Raw genomic sequence first — 22705 nt, forward strand, 5'->3', positions numbered from 1 at the left:
ACATTGTTTAAATAAGTTGAAAAAAAAACCCAAATGCTGTACAATGCCGTTTTCTTGGGGGGTTTTCTGTACGTTTGTTTGAGATTTAACGGTTGTACATTTTTGAGTGAACGATCTGTACAACAAAGGAATATATGACAATTTACAAATGTACTGAATTGAAGAACAGGACACAGTGAGAATGAAACTAACAAATAAATAAACCAATTTTTGTACTGTTGATGGAAACTCAAGCGCCTCTTCTAAACCTTTTGGTTCGACAATCATGAAGCGGAAAGATTGCATTTTAAATCAAAAAGGCTCAAAAGTCTTTCCAGGTGAAACTAGAAGAGCCGTCAAACACTGTCTCACTTTAGTGGATTCACACTGACAACACAACGTGAAAAAGAAATACGCTTACAACATGAACAACGAGGAAACTTGCCACACAGTCACTGGAGGGGCCACAGAAGGCCACAGGAGAATATAAAGTACACAGCAAGTCATTCTTAGTTACACACAGAGTAGTGTATTTATTTTAACACATCCTTGCCTTCTCATAACAGACTACCAGGGGCGACCACAGCAGCTGCTCGGCTTCACGCTCACCATCTAGTCTTGCGTGAAGGGATGAGTCGCTTCAAAGGCTCTTTGACCATATTAGTCCAGCGGCTCGCTCAACTTTTCCATGAGCTAAACCGACTGTAAACTCATGTAAACTCTGAAGAAGTGTCGACGCTGCCGCCGGCATGTGTGGCATGTTCCTGGTTACCCAAGTTGCATCTACTTTTCATTGGTTTTCTTTGGGAAATATGAAAATATTCAACTTCACATCTCTTGTTTAACGATGGAAGCCACAGCTCGAAAGATGCAAACCAAAAGAGAATTGTAAGACTGGAAAATGCAGACACGGTTGTGGTGTTTTACACAATAATTGTTAACCTGCAAGACCCCACTGCTCTGACATTAGCCCCCCACAGGTGGTTGACTATCAGTCGGTCAAGGTTTCTAACATTACACAGGCCTGTTAGAACAAGAGGACATTCCTCTCATAGCCTTGTGACCCTGAACAACAGTCGCACAACAACACCTTCCACTTGCCCGAGAACAAGATATCTCCCATCAGGCACCCAAACAACCCCGCTGACCCTCTGTATGTCCAATGAGGCAGAGAGCGGGAGGATTAGCTGCTAGACTCTGAGCTCTGTTTGTAATATCAACAGCCAGTGAGGTGATAACGCTCAAGTTCAGTGGTGTTTTCTAAATAATGAAGAATAATGCTGTTTATACGGGTATGGCTAAATGGATAAACACTGCAGATTCATCATTCATACGAGTCCCAGATTAAACCCACCCACTCAAATTCAAACAAACACTCCCCTCTTTGTCCTCAGATTTCTATCCGTGCACAGCCCTGTTGTTTTCTTGACCATGTGGTTTAGTGGGTGACCTGGCAAGAGGCCACACACACACACACACACACACACACACACACACATGCACGCACACACTAAAATCCCCCCAGTAAGCAATTTGAGCGGGAAATGTCTTGAGCAAAACCTACTCGCCGATAATATCTGTGACAGATAAAGAAGTCAAAAAGGGGATCTTCAAAAAAAAAAGGCCAAAAAAACTTAGGCTGTGAGGACCAAAATGAATTTGATAATTATGTTTTCAATGCTTTTGGGTGGTCGACCAACCTTTTTATTCCTTTTTTTTTATTGCACCACTCCTGTTCCGATGGTACAAAAATGCCATTGCATGGCTCAACCCTGTTCGACAACAAAAGTACCTTCAAAATGAATAAAGATTGCACAATTTGTATTTGAAATCACAAGGAAATGTGTTAGTGAATTATCGTACAGGAAGGGAGCCGTGATTATATTCTGTTAAAGACTGACCACGATGGAATTGGTGCATGTGAGATTAATCTTCTTTTCCTGTATGGGATTTGGGGACGAACCAGACAATTTGATGAACCACCTCATCACCAGAGTTTTGTCTAATGCAAAGCTTTCCCGCTTTGTCGCTACATGCTTTTCCACAAAGCCCGAATTACGGCGTTTCTAGCCCTGATGGAATCTGCATGTAAATCGGCTTATCAACTTTGGGAAAACCCCCTTGACTGCTGTGCGCCCCTCTTTATAATTTATTTCGGATCAAACTGGACAGCTGGGAATGAAAGCTCGGGATCCACACAGTGGGCAAACTGGTGGACGATGACAGTTGCCCCGCTATAAGAATGTCGAGTCTTGCGTGTTAAAACATTTTTCTCAGCAGTTGTGTATCCATATTGCCACATGCCTTCGGCGAAAATTTAACTTTTGCAGCAAGAGCGAATATCTTGACAAGCCATCTATATTTTAACCACATTTCTACATGAGGTCACGGCACCATTAGTCAACACTTTTATAAAGAGCTACAAAACATTCTGGAGAAGTTGATCAAATCTTCTAATGACATATGGTTTGTAACATTTCATTATGTAATCAACATTTTTTTTCGTGTGTGACACAGCAACACAACAGGGTAATAGTGTTTTGTTCTTTACCACTGGACAGCAGTAATGACAAAAACATGTTTTACGAGATCTTCATGGCTTGTTACTACGAGTGCAAAACCTCCCCAGAGCAGCTGGGATTGGCTCCAGCATCCCAAAGACAGTGCTCAGTAAAATCACCAGAAAATAGATGGATTTACTCGAGTGGTTCTTTCATCAGTTTGTAAATGGACAATCCTCCAGGGGAGAAGTTGGACAGAAGGCCGAGTTCGAATTTGCACCAGTGTTTGCACGCTCATAATCACCATAAAATGTGTTGTTTCTTTGGCCGGCGTGTTTTTGTGTCAGTGGGACAAGCTGACAACGAAGATGGTTGGAAACTAATTTGAACTTTTGTTGTATCCAAAGTAGACACAGCAGACTCGCACAGCTGTGGGACATATGAAGGACGTGCTTTGCTGACTATGTACAGTCTTTGAACGACAATGAGTGAACACTTAAGACTCTGGGACATGCATCAGAAATGCTGACTGGCAGGTTTAGAGTCAATTTAGATCCACCGCTTCTCAGCAGCTGCCAGTCACTCGACGGCAGACTGTCAGGGACGTCTCCGGCTTCAGTGGTTCTTCCGGTGAAAGTGTCCTCGTGCGCCGTCACATTGCAGTTGTCATGAGGAGACAAAGCCATCGCCTCTGGAGTGGTCTTATGTCACATGGCCCAGCAGCCGTTGCAGAAGACGCTCTCAGATTACAGGATTACAGAGACAAAAGAAAACGTTTCCTTCAGCTAGTGATCCGTTTTTATAATGGTCTGCATCTCCTTTTATTCAGAAATAATGTAGAGATGACCTCATTACATGCATCTGAACTATCACACAGACTTTTACCTGCTTCCTAGTAACAATCCTGATTGGTTTGACAATAAATAACTATCAAATGTTCAACATGCTTGTACAGAAAGTTTACTGAAGCCTGATAAAGCTAATTTCAAATTATAGACCTGTGGCTGTTAGTGACAAGTTATTCACGCTGACATGTTGACGAGGGAAGCAGCACCTAAAATTGTGAGAGTCTCCAGACTTTAAGCACATATTTTACACGACGGCATTTAACTATTAGCGGGAACGATTGATGGCAGTATAGCGTAGGCGCACTGTGGGCCCCCGAAGAAGACCCTCAGCAGTCCTCGGAAACAATGGCTTCTGCCATTTCGACAGAAACAAGACCCCTTGTCTTATTGATAAACCTATGAGTCGTTTTTTTGTCCTGCAAACGGTATCTTTGAGAGTCAATTCCTTACAGCTTTACTCACGACAGATTTACAATACTCATCGTGACGATACCGTTATATAATGTAACATTATGAGATGCTTCCCAAGTGTTGCTGTGCTACGTTACTACTGCTACGTTACTACTGCTACGTTACTACTGCTACGTTACTACTGCTATGTTACTATTGCTACGTTACTATTGCTACGTTACTACTGCTACGTTACTACTGCTACGTTACTATTGCTACGTTACTATTGCTACGTTACTACTGCTACATTACTACTGCTACGTTCCTACTGCTACGTTACTATTGCTACGTTACTACTGCTACGTTACTACTGCTACGTTACTACTGCTACGTTACTACTGCTGCGTTACTACTGCTACGTTACTACTGCTACGTTACTACTGCTACGTTACTACTGCTACGTTACTACTGCTACGTTACTACTGCTACGTTACTACTTGAGGGCTGCTCTCGAATGTATAAGAAAAATATTTATGTTTGTTATTATACTTGAAAACTGAATGACTGAACAACACAAAAATGTATAATAGTGTTGGTTTGTGCATCTATAAAAAAATAAAGATGTTACCATCGCCACTCTTTGAATGTAATATTATCGATTGTTGGTTTTGTTATTCAATAAAGTTATGTACTTAAAAAGTTAAGGCTCATTTTTAAAAAATCATGGTTTAAAAAATTATCGTTATTGAAAAAAAAATGTACTGGTATCGACTACTGAAATTTGTTAGCACTGCAAAACACGTAGCTTCATCTCTCATTTCAAAACAACTAAAATGGTGTAGCTTAGATAAGCGTTTACATAATTCACAATGTAAAGTCGTGCACTGCTCACTTTTAGCAAATGTTGTGTCTTTAATCCTTTTAAGTCGACCTTCTGGATCTTCAGGAATCTGTTAAAAAGCTTTTCCCTTACCATTGACGTGTTTGTTTGGAATAATCTTGTAACTTCACAAATGCCAACAAAGTACAAACAATTTGCGCAAAGCAGCCACTATACTATACTAGTGACACACTATTGCTCAACACCATTGTCCCCACAAGAGAGTCAAAAGAAGTACTTTAAGATAAAAATGTAATTATATATCAGATATCATAAATATCAGAAAGCGAACATACATAGTCTATTGCTATTTCAGGGATTTTTCATATTAGTCCAGTAGTTAGATTTGAACAATAATTCAATTTAACAGTACGATTCTGAAATGTTGCACATCATTCTATCTTTGTTATTCAACCAGTTAGCATTGCTGATGAAAAAAACCCTTTAAAAAGAGTACAATTTATTTTGGTGGCCTCGAGCGCAACAGTCCAATCAATTGTTTAAACAGACAGAGCTACTGTCGACAGGAACTGGTTCTGCAACCTCCGTCCACATTGCATAATTGTTAATCACTTTACTGCATCCTTCCTCAACACACGGACACACACAGATTTTATCGTGCGACAGCCGAGCATTAATCCAAGACACGCCTGTCAATTGTTTCCCCGCGGCTGCTTGCTGGGTTCGATAATCTGATGGAGAAAGATCCGCTGACGGCAATGAAGGAAAAGATGATGTTTATAAGATTTTGACAAAGCCAGGCATTTCCTGTCAAAACCTGCTGGTTGATGCACGATCCGCTGTCACGTTTAGACTATGAAGGTGTCGCATTGTTGCAAACACACAACGTATTGTCTTGTTGACATTTAAATAGGTGTGTTTCGCAGCAGTTCACGAGACTCCCTCCTTCACGAGAGACGGCTGTGAAAGCGTTGGACGATGATGATGGAATGATTTGTGAAGGAGATAATAATAAAGTTATGCATCATTTATTGGCAACACACATTAGCCTGCATACTGTTAACTGTAGGTGTCATTAAATGAAAGTTAAACAAACTAATGCTTAGGTGCATCCATTTGAAAGAGGATGATTTATACATTTTTTATTTTCTTTTATAAACTCGCTAGGGAAGTATTAACCTCCAAAAGAAACAGAAAATGAGAAACAGCTGAGTAAACATTTAATGACAGAAAGGATGTTAACAGTAAATCAATAGATGGTGGTTTGTCTGGAATTAACACATTTAAACGAGAAGCAACCCTCTACTAAATAAGATTTATTAATAATTTATAGTCAAATGTCCTCACGAGCAAAGTAGCCGATCTTCTCTTTTCTTGCTGGAATATGGAGCATTGATACACGAGAACAGTGTTCGGCTGAACAGTCGCGAGGACAGAGAAGAATAGAAATCAGGTTAAAAGCTCGCTGCTCTTTCGACAGGCGGGCTTGTCTGCAACCCCCCACTTGAACATGCTAGCATTCTTCCTCAGGTCAGCTCTGCCTGTGGAGTCTGCACCGGGGTCAAGGAAAGAACTATTCAAACATACGACAACGTACTTATCCTGGGTTTAAACCACGTTGTCTGGCAAGGTTTAGCGTCATTGCCAAGAGAACCGACGGATAAAAGCAAATTCAGCACAATGTCCGTCTGGATATTTGATGACATTATGCCAGGCAAATCCTTCCTCGGCACCAGACGGGATTTAAGTGGAAAATCTACTACATTATGTTAATCTGAAGAAAGAAATGGTCACAAGAATGTCTTTGAAATGTTTCCATGTTTCTCCGTCAATCACTATTTCAGGAAGAGAATTTCATGATCAAATGATCAATGCTTGCGTTTCATGTCTTTAACATTAGACAGCAACATGATTATTGTTATTATGGTATTATATTATTATAATTATGAAATGGACCTTTGTATCTTTTAGGGATCCTTCTGCTTCTTGTCACTCATGGAAAGAAACATATACTTTTTATAGTTTCGCCAGCATATTAGGGGTTCTTTTTTTCCTGGCTTGACAACTCATCTCAACAGTCTACACCACATTTTAAATAAGGATGTCATTTTACTCTTATCTAGCTCCATTCCGGGAGACCTCTCTCTGTGGAAACAAATGCCAACTCATGATACACCAACTATATGGAAGCATCTTAAAGAAATTACAGAATAAAAGAGGCAACTTTGAACGTGAAATCAAAAAAAACAAAACAACAATACTGGCAGCTTTTTCTTTAAAACAATATCATAAGAAAATAGTGGACAGTAAACTAAAGTAGGAAAATGCTTTTAGCTTGGAACAGAACACAAACAGCTTGCCTCAAAATAACAGCCAACTAGACACTCAACAGGGAATGTCCACCTAAATAATCACAATCTGATCATTAATGTCAACCAGACATTGCTAAAATTAAAAAAAATTAAAATACTGTTCCATATCCATCCTTACTTTCATGACTGACTAGCAAACACTCACTAAACATACATTTGATTCAAACTGTTTTGAACTGTTTATTGGTGATACTGGTGGTGTTGATCTACGGTGGTGAGAATCGTCAGTCACACGTTCAAGTCACGGTATAAAAATCTCAGATCTCATGACTAATTCAGCGCCGAAACTCATGCGATCTCTCCTAGGATACCCCTGGAGAGTGGAGCGTGTCCTTTAAAAAAAATCCCTACCTTCTCAGTTGCTATGGCAACCCGGGTGGCTGGTGTGAGGTGCTCGCCGGGTGGGTGAGTGATTCGATGTAACGTAAGCCTCCGTACGCGGCACATTAGACTCCGATTAATCTGCTCCGGGTGTTTATGGGAGAGGAAAAATAGTCTCTAATTCACGAAAAAGCCATCGAGGATCAGAGACTAAAAATTTATCTCGCACAGACATCTTGCATTTAACATGAGATGTTGAGTGAACGCGAGGGATGGAATCTGAGACAGCAGGATCCCACCGAGGACAGAGACCACTGTAGTCAAGGTGACTTTCCTTTTCATTGACCTGATTGTGTGAACCCCGCCCTCCCATCATGGAAAAAAAAAAAAAAAAAAAAAGTATGCCATCCTCTTGCACAGTCAACACACTGATAACAGGCTGTGAAGCACAGCTCGTGGGAGGCTTCAAGCCTGCAGCCTCACTGTGTGCAGGGACACATACTTCTCAACGAAATGCACACCAGCCTTGTCATTATGGGGCATTCCCCCCTCATCCACAGGACTACTCTCTCACCGGGGAAATCAGCCCCAGGCACCCGGTAGAGTCACCCTGTCACCCCATCCCCCCCTTTTTTTTTTGAAGACGGCCACACCATATCTTCCCCCTCCCCAATTAGAAAGAAATGACATGGTCATCTGGGTGAGGAGAGGAATCCAGTCTGATACCGGCCGACATAGATAGAGTGGAGCAGAACTCTAATGGGCTGATAGCCGTGGACTATCTGCCAGTCACATGCGAAACACACACACACACACACACACACACACACACACACACACACACACACACACACACACACACCCCCCCACACACACACACACACACACACACACACACACACACATTCCAAATAGACAGATAGCCAGCTTCTCCTCCAAGAGGCTCCCACTTATATCTAGAGAGGTTCTTACCCCTTTCCAGGATTGATGTTTTTTTTCGACTTTTGGCATTCCTTCTATCCACGACTCCGGTGCCGTGTCCAAAAAAGATGCAATCCCAAAAATCAGAGAGTATATCCTTGGCAAAGTCCAGAGGCAGGAAGGTCAGGAGCCGGCGTGAGTAATAAGCACCTTAAGTCCCACAGGCTGTCAAAGCCGACCCGAGAGGAAGGAAAAAAAAAAAAAACGCCGCAGTTTAGACGAGAGGTGTGTTCACGGCAGGAGGAGGAGGGATGATGCGATGAAGACAGCATCGGTGAGGAATAAACTTCCAGCCTCCCTCCCTGGCCTCCCCTCGCTGCGTCTCCGCAGAATGCTGTGGGGGGGGCAGAAGAGACAGATGTTGGTCTCTCCGGGCCACGCCCCCTTTTTTTTCTCCGACACCGACCATCTCTGATAGGACGCAGCTGAGCAGAGCCGCCGCCCAGCTTGACCCCTCCCCCCACGCCTTCTCCCGTCTTCACGCGACTTGTTTAGGGTTTGTTTGCAAAGGTGCACTGGGAAAACAAAGCGGTAGGTGTAGACGTGGGAGTGAGCAGAAGAGCAGGACGCAGAGTGAGAGGGGGGAGTGTTCTCTGATCTGATCTGATCTGATCTGATCTGGTTCAAATCCAACACAAGACCCTACAACTGATCAATCTAACAATCATTAATTATAGTATTATTACATCCAGAAACTCATAAAACAGATGTAAACAAATGATTACAATGTGTCAAGTTGTAGTATTTAATACATGCACATTATAGAAACATTTTGTAATGAATTAAAAAAGCTATGAATTTAAAAATGTTGAATTTAGAATTATTGGTATTGGCAAAATCAAACTTTATGTGTAAACAAACTGGATTCATTTTAAATTAATTAATTTAAGATTCATTAGAGAGATTATTTCAATTGTTTTTTAATGCCTAAATACATAATTTATATTAAAAAACAACAACAAATTCTTAACATTTGACATGTTAAATTAAACCAAACAATATATTTTTTAAGGCTTTTTACTGAAATTTTACCGACTAGTTATAAAGTCCTTGTCCTTACATCGTCTACAGCTCAGCAAAAAACAAACTATTAGACTATTTTTACCAGACCACTTATTATCCAATTCATTTTCTTCAGCAATTCTTTAAATATTTATAAATATTTACACAGGATAAACACTAATGCAACAGTGAGAAAGTCACGAGTGTGAATCCCGCTCCAGGCAAGAAGCAAACCTTACCCTTTAAGAGGATTTCTACACTAAGCACAAAAAGACAAGCGGATGAAAACAGAAAGAGCCTCTGGACGTCTTGACTAAACAAAAGCATCGGTTGAACAACAGCAGCGTGAGCTCATATTTACAAGCTTCATCATCCTCCTTCATTATCAGTCTGGAAGCTGATACATCGCTTGTACGACCGCGAGAGGCGACACATCGTCTGTGGTTCGGGACTTTCTGGTTTCTCTACAGGTGTGAACACAAGTGTCATCGATCAGTCACTGGTTTTTTCCCTTCACAGGGGACATGATATCTCAACCACAAGACATCGCTGAGCTTTTGCTGTGGAGGCGGCTGTACAGATGTTTTTATGACACGTTAGCAACACAAGAGGGTTTGAAACCGAGGGAGTGGGTCGACTTGAGAAAGGGCTGAAAACTCTCCTTACAAGAGGAAATCACCAGTAACAGTGAAGGAACTGGTGATGCATTGGGCATCGGAAACGTTTGTTTCTCTGCCAGCAGAGCCGCAAACCGCTAAGTTTCCTAAATATTACTGCAATTGGAACCAAGTAGTTACGTTATAAGAGTCTGAGGTTTCTAAAAGTTCACCAGCTGCTTTATTTCTTTGAGACAGAACAAGGTAGCTTCCGGGTCGATGTTTCCCTCTTCTTTACGCAACATCCTGCTCATACATTCACGTATCAATAATCCATGAGAAGTCGAGTCAAGTTGAGTCACTTCTTTCCTTCAAGCACACCCCGGTATCTGTAATGAAAATACCAAAGTGCAGAGACTAACGCGGCTTTTACACTTACAATTCTGGAGAAGGTCCAAGTCATGACTAAGCCACCAGCTGATAACACCTACATTCAACTACTTTCCCAGATTGTATAATGACCTGATGGTTTATAAGAGGGAAAATAACTCATGAGAAACACATTTTTTATGTAGAACGCTGAAGACCCGATAGGCCAGTCCGTACAGTCGTGAATGGATAACCCTGGAACCTGTACAGTCGGTGGGTTAGTTGTCTCAGAAAAGAATGTCATGCAGCTGGAATAACACACAGGTCTGGTTCCCATGGAGGACTTCAGTACTGTCGAAACAAATCGTCCCGGTCAGTCAAAGCCAGAGCTGATATTTCGGTGACCTCAGGCTCGCTAGGTACGTTCCAGAAAGTGTACATGGATGGTGACAGGATGAAGCTTCTTTGTAACAGTAGCTTGAAAAAAAAAAAAATGAAGAAATATATATAATAATTGTAGTAACAACTAGGTTCATGAACAGTCTTTCATCTTTAATTTGCCATTCTTTCATTCCACAAAGAGTTTTATCTTTATCATTAATCCCAGTAATATATTAATATATATACATATATAAAAGTCAAATTATAAACAGATGTTCGAGATAAATATTAAACCACTTACACCTCCATCAAGGATACTCTAGAGTTCTTCTTGGCTTCATCATCTCTAATGTTTTCGCTGTAGTTTGAGAGGCTTTTGCTGAAAGTCTCTGACGGCTTTGGGCCTCCGATTATATCAAAGAGAGATGGTCAACCATCAGCCAAAAGTAACTAATGCACTACATTTATCTGAAATCTAGAATAAAAGACACCCTGTCAAGATTCTAGATGGACAGTCAGAACAAACAGTCTCGCATTAATGGACTGGAACTAAAAGGGAAACAAGTCTCCAACTGCTGTGAAGGAATGTGTTAAGGGGGAAACATTATATTATGGCTTGTATCATGTGGTGGTGGGCTGCAGCGTACGCACATGTCCCGTCCAGGGCGGGACCTTATCCATAAATCCCACAAATGCAGCCCTTCCCTTTTTTTTGAAGACCCTAACCATGGCAAATTAAAACACGAAAAGGGTCCGACTGGTCTTTACGGAGGGTGTGACTGCTCTGGGATATTTTCACCAATGCAAGCATACGTCTATTTGCATCCCATAATCACACATAGAAGATGGTGAAAGGCGAGACTTAAAACAGTAACATACACAAAATGACAGGCTAGATATGCTCAAGGCAACATTTAATTTCACCTTTCTTTTGAAGGAAAACACTATATTTGATAGTCAAATAAATCATCTTTAAGCCAAAGTCGGAACATGGAAAAATGACCTCATTGGTCCAGAAATTGACAACAAATATCAGATTATATCATAGTGTTTATCTTTAGATAACTATACCTGTCATAGATACTAAAGAGCACTCATTAAATGACAAAGTTTCTGGGATGTGGCATAGTTTTAGGAATAAATGAAGTTCTCTTCATACATCCTCTCTCCAATTACTAAACTTAGGTGGTTATAAAACAGTGTAACTGAGGATTTACTTTTATACTTTCCTCGTTTGAATGGTTAAGCCTCTGATCTACCTCTAAAGAAAGAGTTGAAAGCTCAAATGCAATAGTTTAAAATGCCCCAGAGTCCATTAAAATAAGTTTACGCGTCTCAAAATTGCCTCAACATACTGTAATGGTGGAACTTTCAATCAACTCGGTCGCTTGTAAAATGAACATGAAATCTTAAGTAATGAAAAAAAGAGAGATTTGAAGTGATAAAGATAAAAAGATTTTCTCCGGGGAAGAGGAAGACACTGCTATAAACAGACCGTGGCGTGAAAGGCTGCAGCTGCTGTGAACGTGCTGGTATCAGATTGACAGAAATCTGAGGTTAAAAGGCTTCGGCTTAGCATGTTGATCCCTCCAGATGTAGGCCAAGCTCTCTTCTGCTGGGAAATCTACGCGTAAAGTTTGGCCGGCGCTGAAACAAGGACGAGCCTGTGACGGACTCGGAGGTGACACACCAGCAAAACAAAACATCAAATAGAGGAGCAATAATCCAGCGTAATCCAATCAGCGGCCAGTCTGCTCGCCGGGGTGAAGCCAGTGTCACGGCCAGTAGCATTAGCCCACGTCCCACGTGGAGACGACCGGAATCGGTTCACCAGGCCAAATCCTTGCACAGGGGTCTGAGGTCCCGACCTTGCGGTCGACCCCCCCAGAGTACGAGCGTGGATGACAGCCACAACGACGAATGACAGACCGGAGCAAAATCAAACCAGACGTCTGCCATCTTCTGTGAAATGATTCAATGATTCAAGCTGTTTATGCTCATCTGTGACAGGATCTCAAACCACATGGCGAGACCAGTCTAATCCAAATATTTAACACACTTGCAGAGAAATAATCCTTTAACGGTTGGTAGCAAAAGGGATGTTTAGGTATATTACAGAGGACACCTGCTGTTTAAACAGCCTTTGCCCCGCGGCACCGCAGAAGCCAAACGACAAGAACACAAACAGTCAGTGAGGATCAGAGTCTTGGAGCAAATGAGTTGAGCAGTTTAAGGCCAGACATTTACTCATAACACTGCTTGAAGAACATGTTCTGTGAATGCCAGGCAGGAAAGAAAGATCAACTACGAGCTGAAACACAATCACAGCAGACAATCTTCTAGATGTTGACGCAGCTGGTTGGGCTGTTTTCACACCTTCTGTTCTACAACTAATGTCATCACACAGTCAGGTAGATCCGTTTCACTGTGGGAACCACAGCTTCAAAAAATCAATGTACCTTAACTTTGAGAAGGCCGGGGAACATGTCGATGCTAAAAGTAAGGCCAACAAGATACACAAAAGCAATGTTTCCTCACATTTTTTCGCCGCCTGAGCAAACACCTCATCTCCCCGAGTGGCCTCTTGTACTACTGTGAGCAACATCAGACGTACTGTCATCAGGCCAGTATCTCATCCATTCAACATTAACTTGGGATAATTATTGATTTATATCATAAACCAGTCATCGTTGACAATTAATAATACGTGTCCGAGCTACAATATTATGATTTATTTACCATTTTCTCTAAATTCTACATTCAATTGATATTACAGTTTGTTAAAAAGGCCACATTTTCAAGAAGAGATCAATGTCCATGATTGTTACCCATGGAAAGTATTGATTTATCTCAATCTTAAATTTGCCTTTTAAATGATCTGAAACCTATTAACTGGGTGATAATGTAAAATGTGTTCTAAATAATTTGGTGAATAAAATAATGAATAAGAAACAATGAATAAATGAAAGAATAACAAATGTGTATGTTAAACAGTACAGAGTATAAACATGATAATAAAGGATTATAAAGCAGGCAGAGCGTGGATGATGAGCTGCTCTTAATTTGAAAGTCGGAAGTTTATTTACTACGTCTTCTTCAAACCGACTAGGACCCCGGCAAAGCTGCAGAAGCCTGCGCCCTAAGTTTATAAAACGCACTGCAAATACCTGCTCAAAAATGTCATCCGCTTCAAATAAAGACAAACCCAAATCCGAGGTTGGATCTTTCTTTTTTTTGTGCGCAACCAAGATTTTTGTGTGCGTGGAGAATTGATCAGCTGTGCGCAATAGTGCAAGTGTGCAGCTTAGAGGGAACTTTGCACAAAATCCATTCATTAATTCCTCTCATTTACGAACAAATGTCATCACAGACGAGACTTCGACGACAGCAAGGCTTTCAAAGTCGCAGCTGCATCCGTTCCAGGCCGATGGAAGATAAGATGAATATCACCTCGACAAATGTTTCAGTCGGCACTCCGTGGCCGGACGACTTGTCAGAACTTGAGTGGGACTATGATGGGCGGGGCGGCATTTCAGGAGTGTTTGGGCCCGGTCTGCTGCAGGATCTGATCAGTCCTCGGCTTCAAGGTCTATTACACATGACATGGTTTTGTCTGGAAAAGAACAACGCTGGCATCCGAGCCCTGCCTGGAAATTGATCAGAGGAGCAACACTTGGCATTGTAGTGAATTAATGAGGGTTTCATTGCCTGTTCTGGAGAAACTTCCAGGAAGTCATAAAGGTTCGATGATTACAGCACAATGAGGTTCAAGTGTACTACTTCATTCAGACCCTGCCAACAGATCAAATCCAGCTGGCCTGTGTACATGTTGGATGTATCACTTCATTACTCGAGAGGAGCAATGTTGACAACAGGAATAACGGGCGAAGGCAGCAAAGAGAAAAGTTGATACGAAGACCCTAATGAACTCTTGGAATAAGTAGACAATAATACAACAAACATTGTTTTTTTTAACTGATTGTACTCTGTTCTTTGCACAACACACATATACAGGGCACGACACACATATACAGGGATTAACCTCATTAACCTCAACAAACACAAACTTGTCCAGGTGCCAAATTTGTATAGTATAATGTCATACCATAGTTGAGCTGCAGCTTTAGGATTGTTGTACAAAAAATGTCATCAATTTATCAAGTAATACCCTGAAGTACTGAAGTAGAAAACTAGCCTGTTGTTAAAACCAGTAGCTGCTGGACTTCATCGAGAATTCAAGGAGTATTTGTTTTACCTCTATTTACCAGTAAATCAATATTTACTCTGCATATTCCAGCCGAGGCTTAATATCAGCAGTTTGAGAAACAAAAATGTGTTGTGTAACACAACAAAGCTCGTAAAATGTAATGACAAATCTATGCCAAAGTATTTACTATGCATAACAACTAGAACGATTCACGATTTCTTAATTCTGGCGTCTTTAAAACGTAGAAGCGTTTAATGATTTGGCTGTAGTCGTTACGATGACAAGCAGCAGCTTGAACACATAAATAAGAATTTAGAGTCTGAAAAGCTTTTGACACGCTGCTACCATTAAATCAATTATAAAAGAAGACAACGCCTGATGAGAGGCGCTCAAACATAAAACATATATATCATTTCACACGTCCCTTCTTTGGAAATTCACATTAATAATGGAACCTAAACAAAGAGATGCGAGGGAAGCTGAAACCTGAATCCCACTTGGCTCTTAAAACAACCCTTCCTGAACCGATTCCACATCTTACTAATGGGACCCTAGGTCGACCCCCAACAACACATCCATGGAACAGGACAGGACCCACATGCTCCCTTTGTTCGAACCACAGCTGCATCTGCATTATTACTTTCAGACACAAGCAATTAATTCTGCTACTCATTGTCATGATAATTGCTCATTTTGGAAACGTTCACTCTTAAAGTATGTTCCACCATTAAGTTGTAAAAAAAAAAAAAGATTGCTGTAAATAAAAAGGTTTTATTGGGTGAATCAAAGTGAACGAATAAGTCAAGTATAAATTAACCAGAATACATTTGGGTTCAGTGGCAGCTTGAGACAATTAAACAACAAAGTCAATTTCCTTAAAACGAACCAAACTTTTCAATATGCACTCACGGCTACACAGACATGTTTCTGTCTTTGGTTCGTTTCCGAGACGTGTTCATCACCGAGCGACAATTATTACATATTTGTCATCTATAAACCTTTTCTCTCAAACTTTGGTTGGTGGAAAAACACCATGAGCACCTCTTCGTTCTCTAATCTCTAATTCTCTAAAACTCAGCTGTCGGCCAAACTTCCGACAAGTTCAGAATGGCCCAGAAATCATTTCGTAGTTGGCCCAGATCTGGTTATAGGACGACACGTGTGCGGATCTCTGGAGAAACATCTTCTCAACAGGGAAACGTCTTTGACGAGGAAGGATGATAAAACACTTCCAAGCTCTTCAGTCCCATTTAAAACATTGAGGCTTAATAATAACACGTTTGCAAACCAAGACTATAGATTAATTAAATAAAATCCAGTCAATAAGGCCAATTATCTTTGCACCGAAAAATGGTTTTGATTCCAACCTTTAACTGTAATTTATCGCCATAGACATTATTTTAAATCATAAAAAATTATGTTATACTATGATTGTATGTTGTTTTAATTTGGATTTTTTTCCCCAAACATGGCCACTGGATCGATATATTTAGCCATATCAGCCAGTGTAGTTTGGGGGTCACATGGGATTACAAGGGGCATCTTTTTTCCCCTGACATGCATCATCATCGGGGATTTTATTTTCACAATATGACCCCAATAAAATCAGCTCAGCTTGTTCAACACAAGCCTCTTTACACAGATTAGAGTAACTTTACGTTTGGTTCGTCTATAGACTACGTGAACTCCAACTGTAGAAAAACATCTCTTGTGGGTCATTCTAGAAGCATATGGTGAGCTAAGCAGGAAACATGGATGAACCAGCTCCAGAAGGTCAATGGTTAAAGCCCCTTTGCAGAAAGGGGGGGATTCAGGCCGACAGCTAAGAAAGTATCCAGCACGGTTCACAAGGACATATTCAGACTGCTATAGAAAATTGTGAACCAAGGAGGTGTTTCACATTAATCAGACATAAACTGTTCAAAATAAAGGATAAAACACAAACGTACCATAAACAGCCTCCATAACTCACAAGTGTGAGAGGTAATGACCTAAAGATCTGCCACCACTGAGGGGCCGAGCAGGGGAGAGAGGCCACTGACCTTTGACTGAGGAACAATACCAAGGTCAAGAGTCAGACGACCCAAAAACACTTGACAAACTTAAAAAAAACAGCTTTTCTACGATGTTATTATATACTCGATTATCCATCGAGATTTGAAGCAATAAAGTTCATTCTAACTTTGACGCTACAAACATAAATCCAAAGATCAGGATCAGCTGGTGAATCTCATTCAAACAAAAAGAAAAACAATCTGCAGAATGTGAGGATGGTCTTGGGGTGCGGTCAACAATGCCCTTCTAATCCCAGCTGTCCCAACAGCGGGGGCAAGTGCAAAGCCAGGCCAGACTGGGGGGGGTGTGTGGGGGGGCAGGGTGTGGCAATGCCGGGGCGCTACTGGTGACGGACGAGGCCTCGGCAGAAGAGGAAGGCTTAATGACGCTTTTGTCCGGCCCAAGTGAAGCACACCGCATGAATAATGGCACATTCTAACAGTCATACTGGCCCATTGTTGTCGCAGCGACAGACTGATGCCGGTCCTCCATTTGTTCCACAAGGACAGAGGTGGCGATGAGGCTTAGAACATCATTTGAGGAGGCTCCAGGACGAGCCAAAACAGAGCAGATATACAAAAGTATTACTCGACTAAGCCGGGACTTTAAAATGAATATGATCCTCAGGACAAATGTCCAAACTTTAGGACTAAGATCTGAAGTCCCTAAGAAATAGTCAAGAGGCAAGTTTGCGGTAAAAGTATAACATCTGTGTCGATTTGACAAAATAATTGTCACAAGTTAATTTCAAAGGGCCAGAGAGAATGTTGAATATTATACTTCCAAGCATTCATTGGGTACGTATCAAGATTGACAGAGAAGCACGTACTTAAATCCACATATGAGATCAGCGCATACCGCAGATATTACCACATGTGATATCTGGAATCAGGCTTCAGTAGTTTTCTTGGACAGTGGCCTCCACAACCAGAGAGGAATGTTTTCATTTCCTAGATCTCACTGATGAAATCCCAAACCTGTGATTACTGATACTGTCAAGTCAATGATAAGCGTAACGCAACCGATACAGAAAACAAACAAGAATCAATCGGAAGGCGTGGTTGTGTTTGTAATTGCTGTGTAGGTGTGCAGAGAGGAAACGAGTGTTGAAACCCAGGTATGCATACTGACTGGAACAGTGAGTTCCTCGTATAGCTTGTGTTGTTTAGCACAAACAGGTCATGGTTGTTTACACATATACATCCAATTATTTAGTGTTTTTAAACATCATTGAACCAAAACTGAATCAAATAATTCTAGTTATTAGTTTAAAAGATCCAAAGCAATAGTCACAGATCTGCAAAGTAGAACCAATATAGTCATTTTCTTGGTTTATATAAAGTTATTCTCAGCCTTTGATCAATAAAAAATCTCTACATACCATTTACAGTTTTACATTTTTTATTATTATTTATTTATTTTTAGATAGATGGATAAACTTTATTGATCCCCATGGAGGTCCCATACAGGAATTTTTTTTTCCAGCACACAGACGATAGATTAATAAAAAAACGTACAAAAGTACAAAGAGCAATAAAAGAAAGTGCAAGATGACACAATATAAATCTAAAGATAAATATCTTAGATCAAAGAAAAAGGATACAAAGATTAACATGGAATAGAATCATCTTTTCAGTTCACTCCTGCCCCCAAACTCAGAATTAAACAATCTAATATCACGAGGAGTCCCTGAGTCTATTAGTGTTGCATCATGGGAGGAGCATTTGTGCTCCATCTGCTTCTCTGTTCACTGATGACAGTGTTCAGAGGATGACTATCATCATCCATGACGGACAGAAGTTTGTCCAGTGATCTCCTACACTTAAATAAAATAAATAATAGGTTCTACTTATTAATGTTTTGGGAAAGGATATTTATTATTGGATATTGATAAATAAAGTCAAGACATTCTAGACCTTAAACCTTAAATTAGACATTTACAACCATTTGATTCAAGTACATTTATTTTTTTAAAAAAAAGGAAAATATACAAATAACTAATTTCCCAGGTACTCCTTTAAATCAAATTGTAAAAAAAAGTATAAGTTTTTAAATCAAACAAGATTAAATCCTGAACATAGCTCCATAAAGAATAAATCAAGTACACAACATTCTAAACATGAAATGGTCAAACATCCACCAAGAGCAACGTTTCTCTCTCTCTCTACCTATCAATCTTATTTTAACACTTGAAAACAACCACAGTATATATATATTTATAACCCGAGATAATTGTCCCGCGTGTCCCTCAGCAGTCGTCCTCTCTGTGCATTAATGGCCCCCCAACATCCGAGGACCTCGCTGACATATGGTGTCTCGGGGGCTCAGCTGTGTTACTGACACTCGTAAATGACATCCGCCGTTGAGGAAATAATTACAATGTTCCTCCCCCCCCTGTTGACATGCTTTTGTTTACCACTCAACGTGGAGTCGCTGCGTGGAGGCTCTCTGGCCGACGACTGCAGGGAAATATAACAGTGGGTTCATGAACTAACTGCTGGTGATGGTGTTGTTGAGGACAACACTCGTGTCGGGAATCTTGTGGGTGAACTCACAGGAATATCTTATATCTTATCGTCACTGGAGTCATCTTGGTTTCATAGATGCAACTCAAGACAGAGTCAGCGAAGAACATCCGTAGCTCCATTCTTATGGGAGATAAGGAGTTATATCTTCTTTTTAAAATGGATTTTAAAAGAGGCGATAACTTGTAGTTTTTAGAGGCCACACCTTGTTGTAAAATGAAATATTTACAGACGGTAGACACGAGTAGTGCTTGTAACACGGCAGTAAAACAACATTTACACGGCTGGGTTTTAAAAATAACCAGCCAACGAAAACATTTCCGTCCATCCACGTTCTTTACGCTGCCGTCTCCAAATCCAATGTTAAGCTACATTCATTGAATTTGACTAAAAAGCTGAATCATAAGTATTTCTCTTTGTATTTGTCATCATTAAGGTGTGTGCATAATACATCAATTAACTGTTCAAAACAAAATTATCAATTCTTCAGCCCATTTCTTTGTTTTGTCTTGCATTCTTGCTAGATTTACCCCTGGAGGCTGTTTCCCCCGCGAAATTCTTTATCTCCTGCATCATTGTTTGAAATTAGTTGATTAATTAATTAAGATTAATGAAGTGTTATTTTATAACCAACACTTAAACTGGCAGCCTAAGGAAAATACAGACAATACAGTAGGTTAGCAGCAAGTGAAGAACTAACTTTTGATTAGTGCTTCTTTTCCCTACGTCAATAAAAAACATGTTTGGACTAAACCAGAAGGATCTGTCTCGCCTGCAGTTAATAGAAAACTCTGCAGTGAGAATTCTGACCTGCTCTAGTAGAAGAACTCACATTTCTCCGATCCTTAAATCTCAAAACTGTCTGCCAGTTTCTTTCAGGATCAATTTTAAAATTCTGGTTCTTACTTTCAGATCTATTCATGGTCAGACTCCTCCTTACATCAGTGATCTGATCCAGACTTACACTCCAGCTCGGGCTCTGAGGTCTGTGGATCAGAATCTACTGATGGTTCCTGAACATCTCCTAAGCTTTGGAACGATCTTCCTCTCCCTCTGTGTTTGATGATCTACCGATTCCTTCAAGAAACATCTTAAGACATTCTTATTTGTGCTCTTCCCTGATTTTCTTGGACTCCTGTGTTTTTATCTTTTAAAGTATATATTTTAACTGTGTATTGTTTTTGATTGATAAAGTGCTTTGTGACCCTGGTCTAGAAAGATCTTTACAAATAACCTTTACTTACTTACTTACAAACCAGGAATTGAGGAATCAATTCAAAATGACTTGATCATCATTTCAAAAGTACATCTCTCTGAGCGAACAAATAAAAAATAATCAGTTAATTACCGAGTGAAAACGGTTGAAAGCCTCAGGCTCTAAGCTGGAGGTTGCCGAGGACACAGGGTTGAAATCATTAACAACCAAGACGTTCTGCAAACACACCGTGAATCATATGAAAAGACAGCGGCAGATCCGAACAGGTACGGCTGACATTCATTCACAGTAGCGCAGCATTTTTGTCTGACTCAGCCTGTTCCCCTGAGGATAGTTTTTTTAGACGTTCTTCAACAGCACAAGCAGGGCTGGTGTGCGACAACAGGAGGATGATGTGCAACAACAACAGGCCACCGGTGCCAACACAAACAGCTCCGGCCCAGGGCGGAGGACAGGGCCGGGATTGCGACATCGACCTTCCCGAAGGGATGAATTGTCATTATAAGAAGTCAGGTGAGTTGAGGGAGGAATAAAAAAAAAAAGTGAAAATGCTGAACTATGAGTCTCGCGACCAGACGTGGGCAGTGACAACACAATGTCGTCATCTTTAATTAGCAGCTACAGACAAAAACAAAACATGCAATTCCGACGTCAGTGGAGTCCTGCGAGCCGACAACTCCCCGTCTCAACAATGTGGACAAAACAACATCAGGGTTGAGTCGCGTCAGGGTTTTTTTCGCGGTGTTTACGGTGAAAACACGTCCAGACTGTAAGCCGTCTCACAAGGCAGCGGTTCATTACAAGCACCTACAAGCCCTGCGACGAGTTTTTTTTATTCTTGGGAATGCGGTTCTGTTCTGATAACCGCCTGACTGGGAAATAAGTCTTCTACTTGAATGATAATACGCCGATAATCTCTGTAAATGTGAGACTTTTCATTTTCCATATGACCTGTAAGCAGCAGACATTTGAATATCTCACTCGTATTGAAAAACAAACCAAAGTCCTTGAAAAATGGTACCGTTAGTGAATGAATAACTAAAATATTATAGTTGTACAAAAATAAAAAAGGCCATGCATGGTATAAATAAGTTTTAAACATTTTGTTTCAATACATTTTTGATGGGATTCTCAGATGAGGCAACTTTATCTGAAGGTCTTTCAAAAACAAAACATTGTAAATAGGATATAAATGTATGTTTTGAAGAACAGACGGAAGAAACATTCACCAAGAAGTTAAATTGCATGTTTAAAGATAATAAACATTCAAAGTGAAGTACTTAAATAACTTAGATTTGGATTTTTTACAGTAACAAAAAGCTAGAAATGATTACATTATTAGACTGGCCATTAGTAACAACGTAGTTTCATCTGTCATCACGTGACCCAGAACACTTTTTTTTTTTTAATCGCCACTGACCACTGCAGATACATTATATTCCACAAGAATGTAGTTTTGTCCATAATATATTACGGGTATACAACACAATGTAAATAATAATAATAATAAAAACTTAATCGTATTCATTAAACTGTTAACGATGTATGGCAGATTTTTAATAAAGTTTTCATTTGAATAATCCACTTGGAACCACGTCATTCATTGGACGGCGGCTTCCTTTCAAGTGTCAAACAAAGCCATGTCCTTTAATGTTTTAATTCACAACAGAAACATTAAAAATATATAATATTATTTTTAAAATATGTCCTAAAAGTCACGTTTGCATTTTGCTAAACGTGTTGTTTTTTTTGTGTCTCCAGGTCAGAGCCGAGCGTCATGTTAGTTAAATATTAACAAATGAAATGCAAACATACAGCGAGACGAGGCTCGTGTTGTGGCGCGAGACAAACGTCCTCGACTCGGAACCAGAACCAGTAACGCATCAGCTTTTTTAGTTAAAAGTTCTGGTGACACAGAACCGGCGCGAGGAGGTTTTAACAACCGACACCAGCAGAAACGAAACGTGTCGGTTCTAATGCAAACACGGTTCGGTTCCGTTCTCACCTCAGCGACATGTCCTCGGTTCCCTCGTCGAAGTTCATCAGAGAAGTCCGGGAAAGTTGCGTCCACACAAGACGGTACCAGGTCCACTTCACTCACTCACTCACTCGCTGACTGGT

The 22705-nt window shown here is 40.5% G+C and overlaps 1 protein-coding gene across 3 annotated transcripts in view; it reads right to left on the minus strand.

The window, feature by feature from the left end:
- daam1b (dishevelled associated activator of morphogenesis 1b) overlaps window positions 1-22704 on the minus strand; it is a 44232-nt gene extending 21528 nt beyond the window's left edge. For 2 of the 3 annotated variants that reach the window (XM_087805203.1, XM_087805201.1), the window contains exon 1: window positions 22590-22704. The gene's annotated coding sequence lies outside the window, so the exon portion shown is untranslated. Of the gene's footprint in view, window positions 1-8224; window positions 8528-22589 lie in introns of those variants that run through there. The other variant, XM_087805202.1, reaches the window with a different exon arrangement.
- Window position 22705: the final 1 nt, after the last annotated feature.

This window comes from Callionymus lyra, chromosome 13 (genome assembly GCF_982586985.1).
Source record: "Callionymus lyra chromosome 13, fCalLyr1.hap1.1, whole genome shotgun sequence".
Lineage (NCBI taxonomy): Eukaryota > Metazoa > Chordata > Actinopteri > Syngnathiformes > Callionymidae > Callionymus > Callionymus lyra.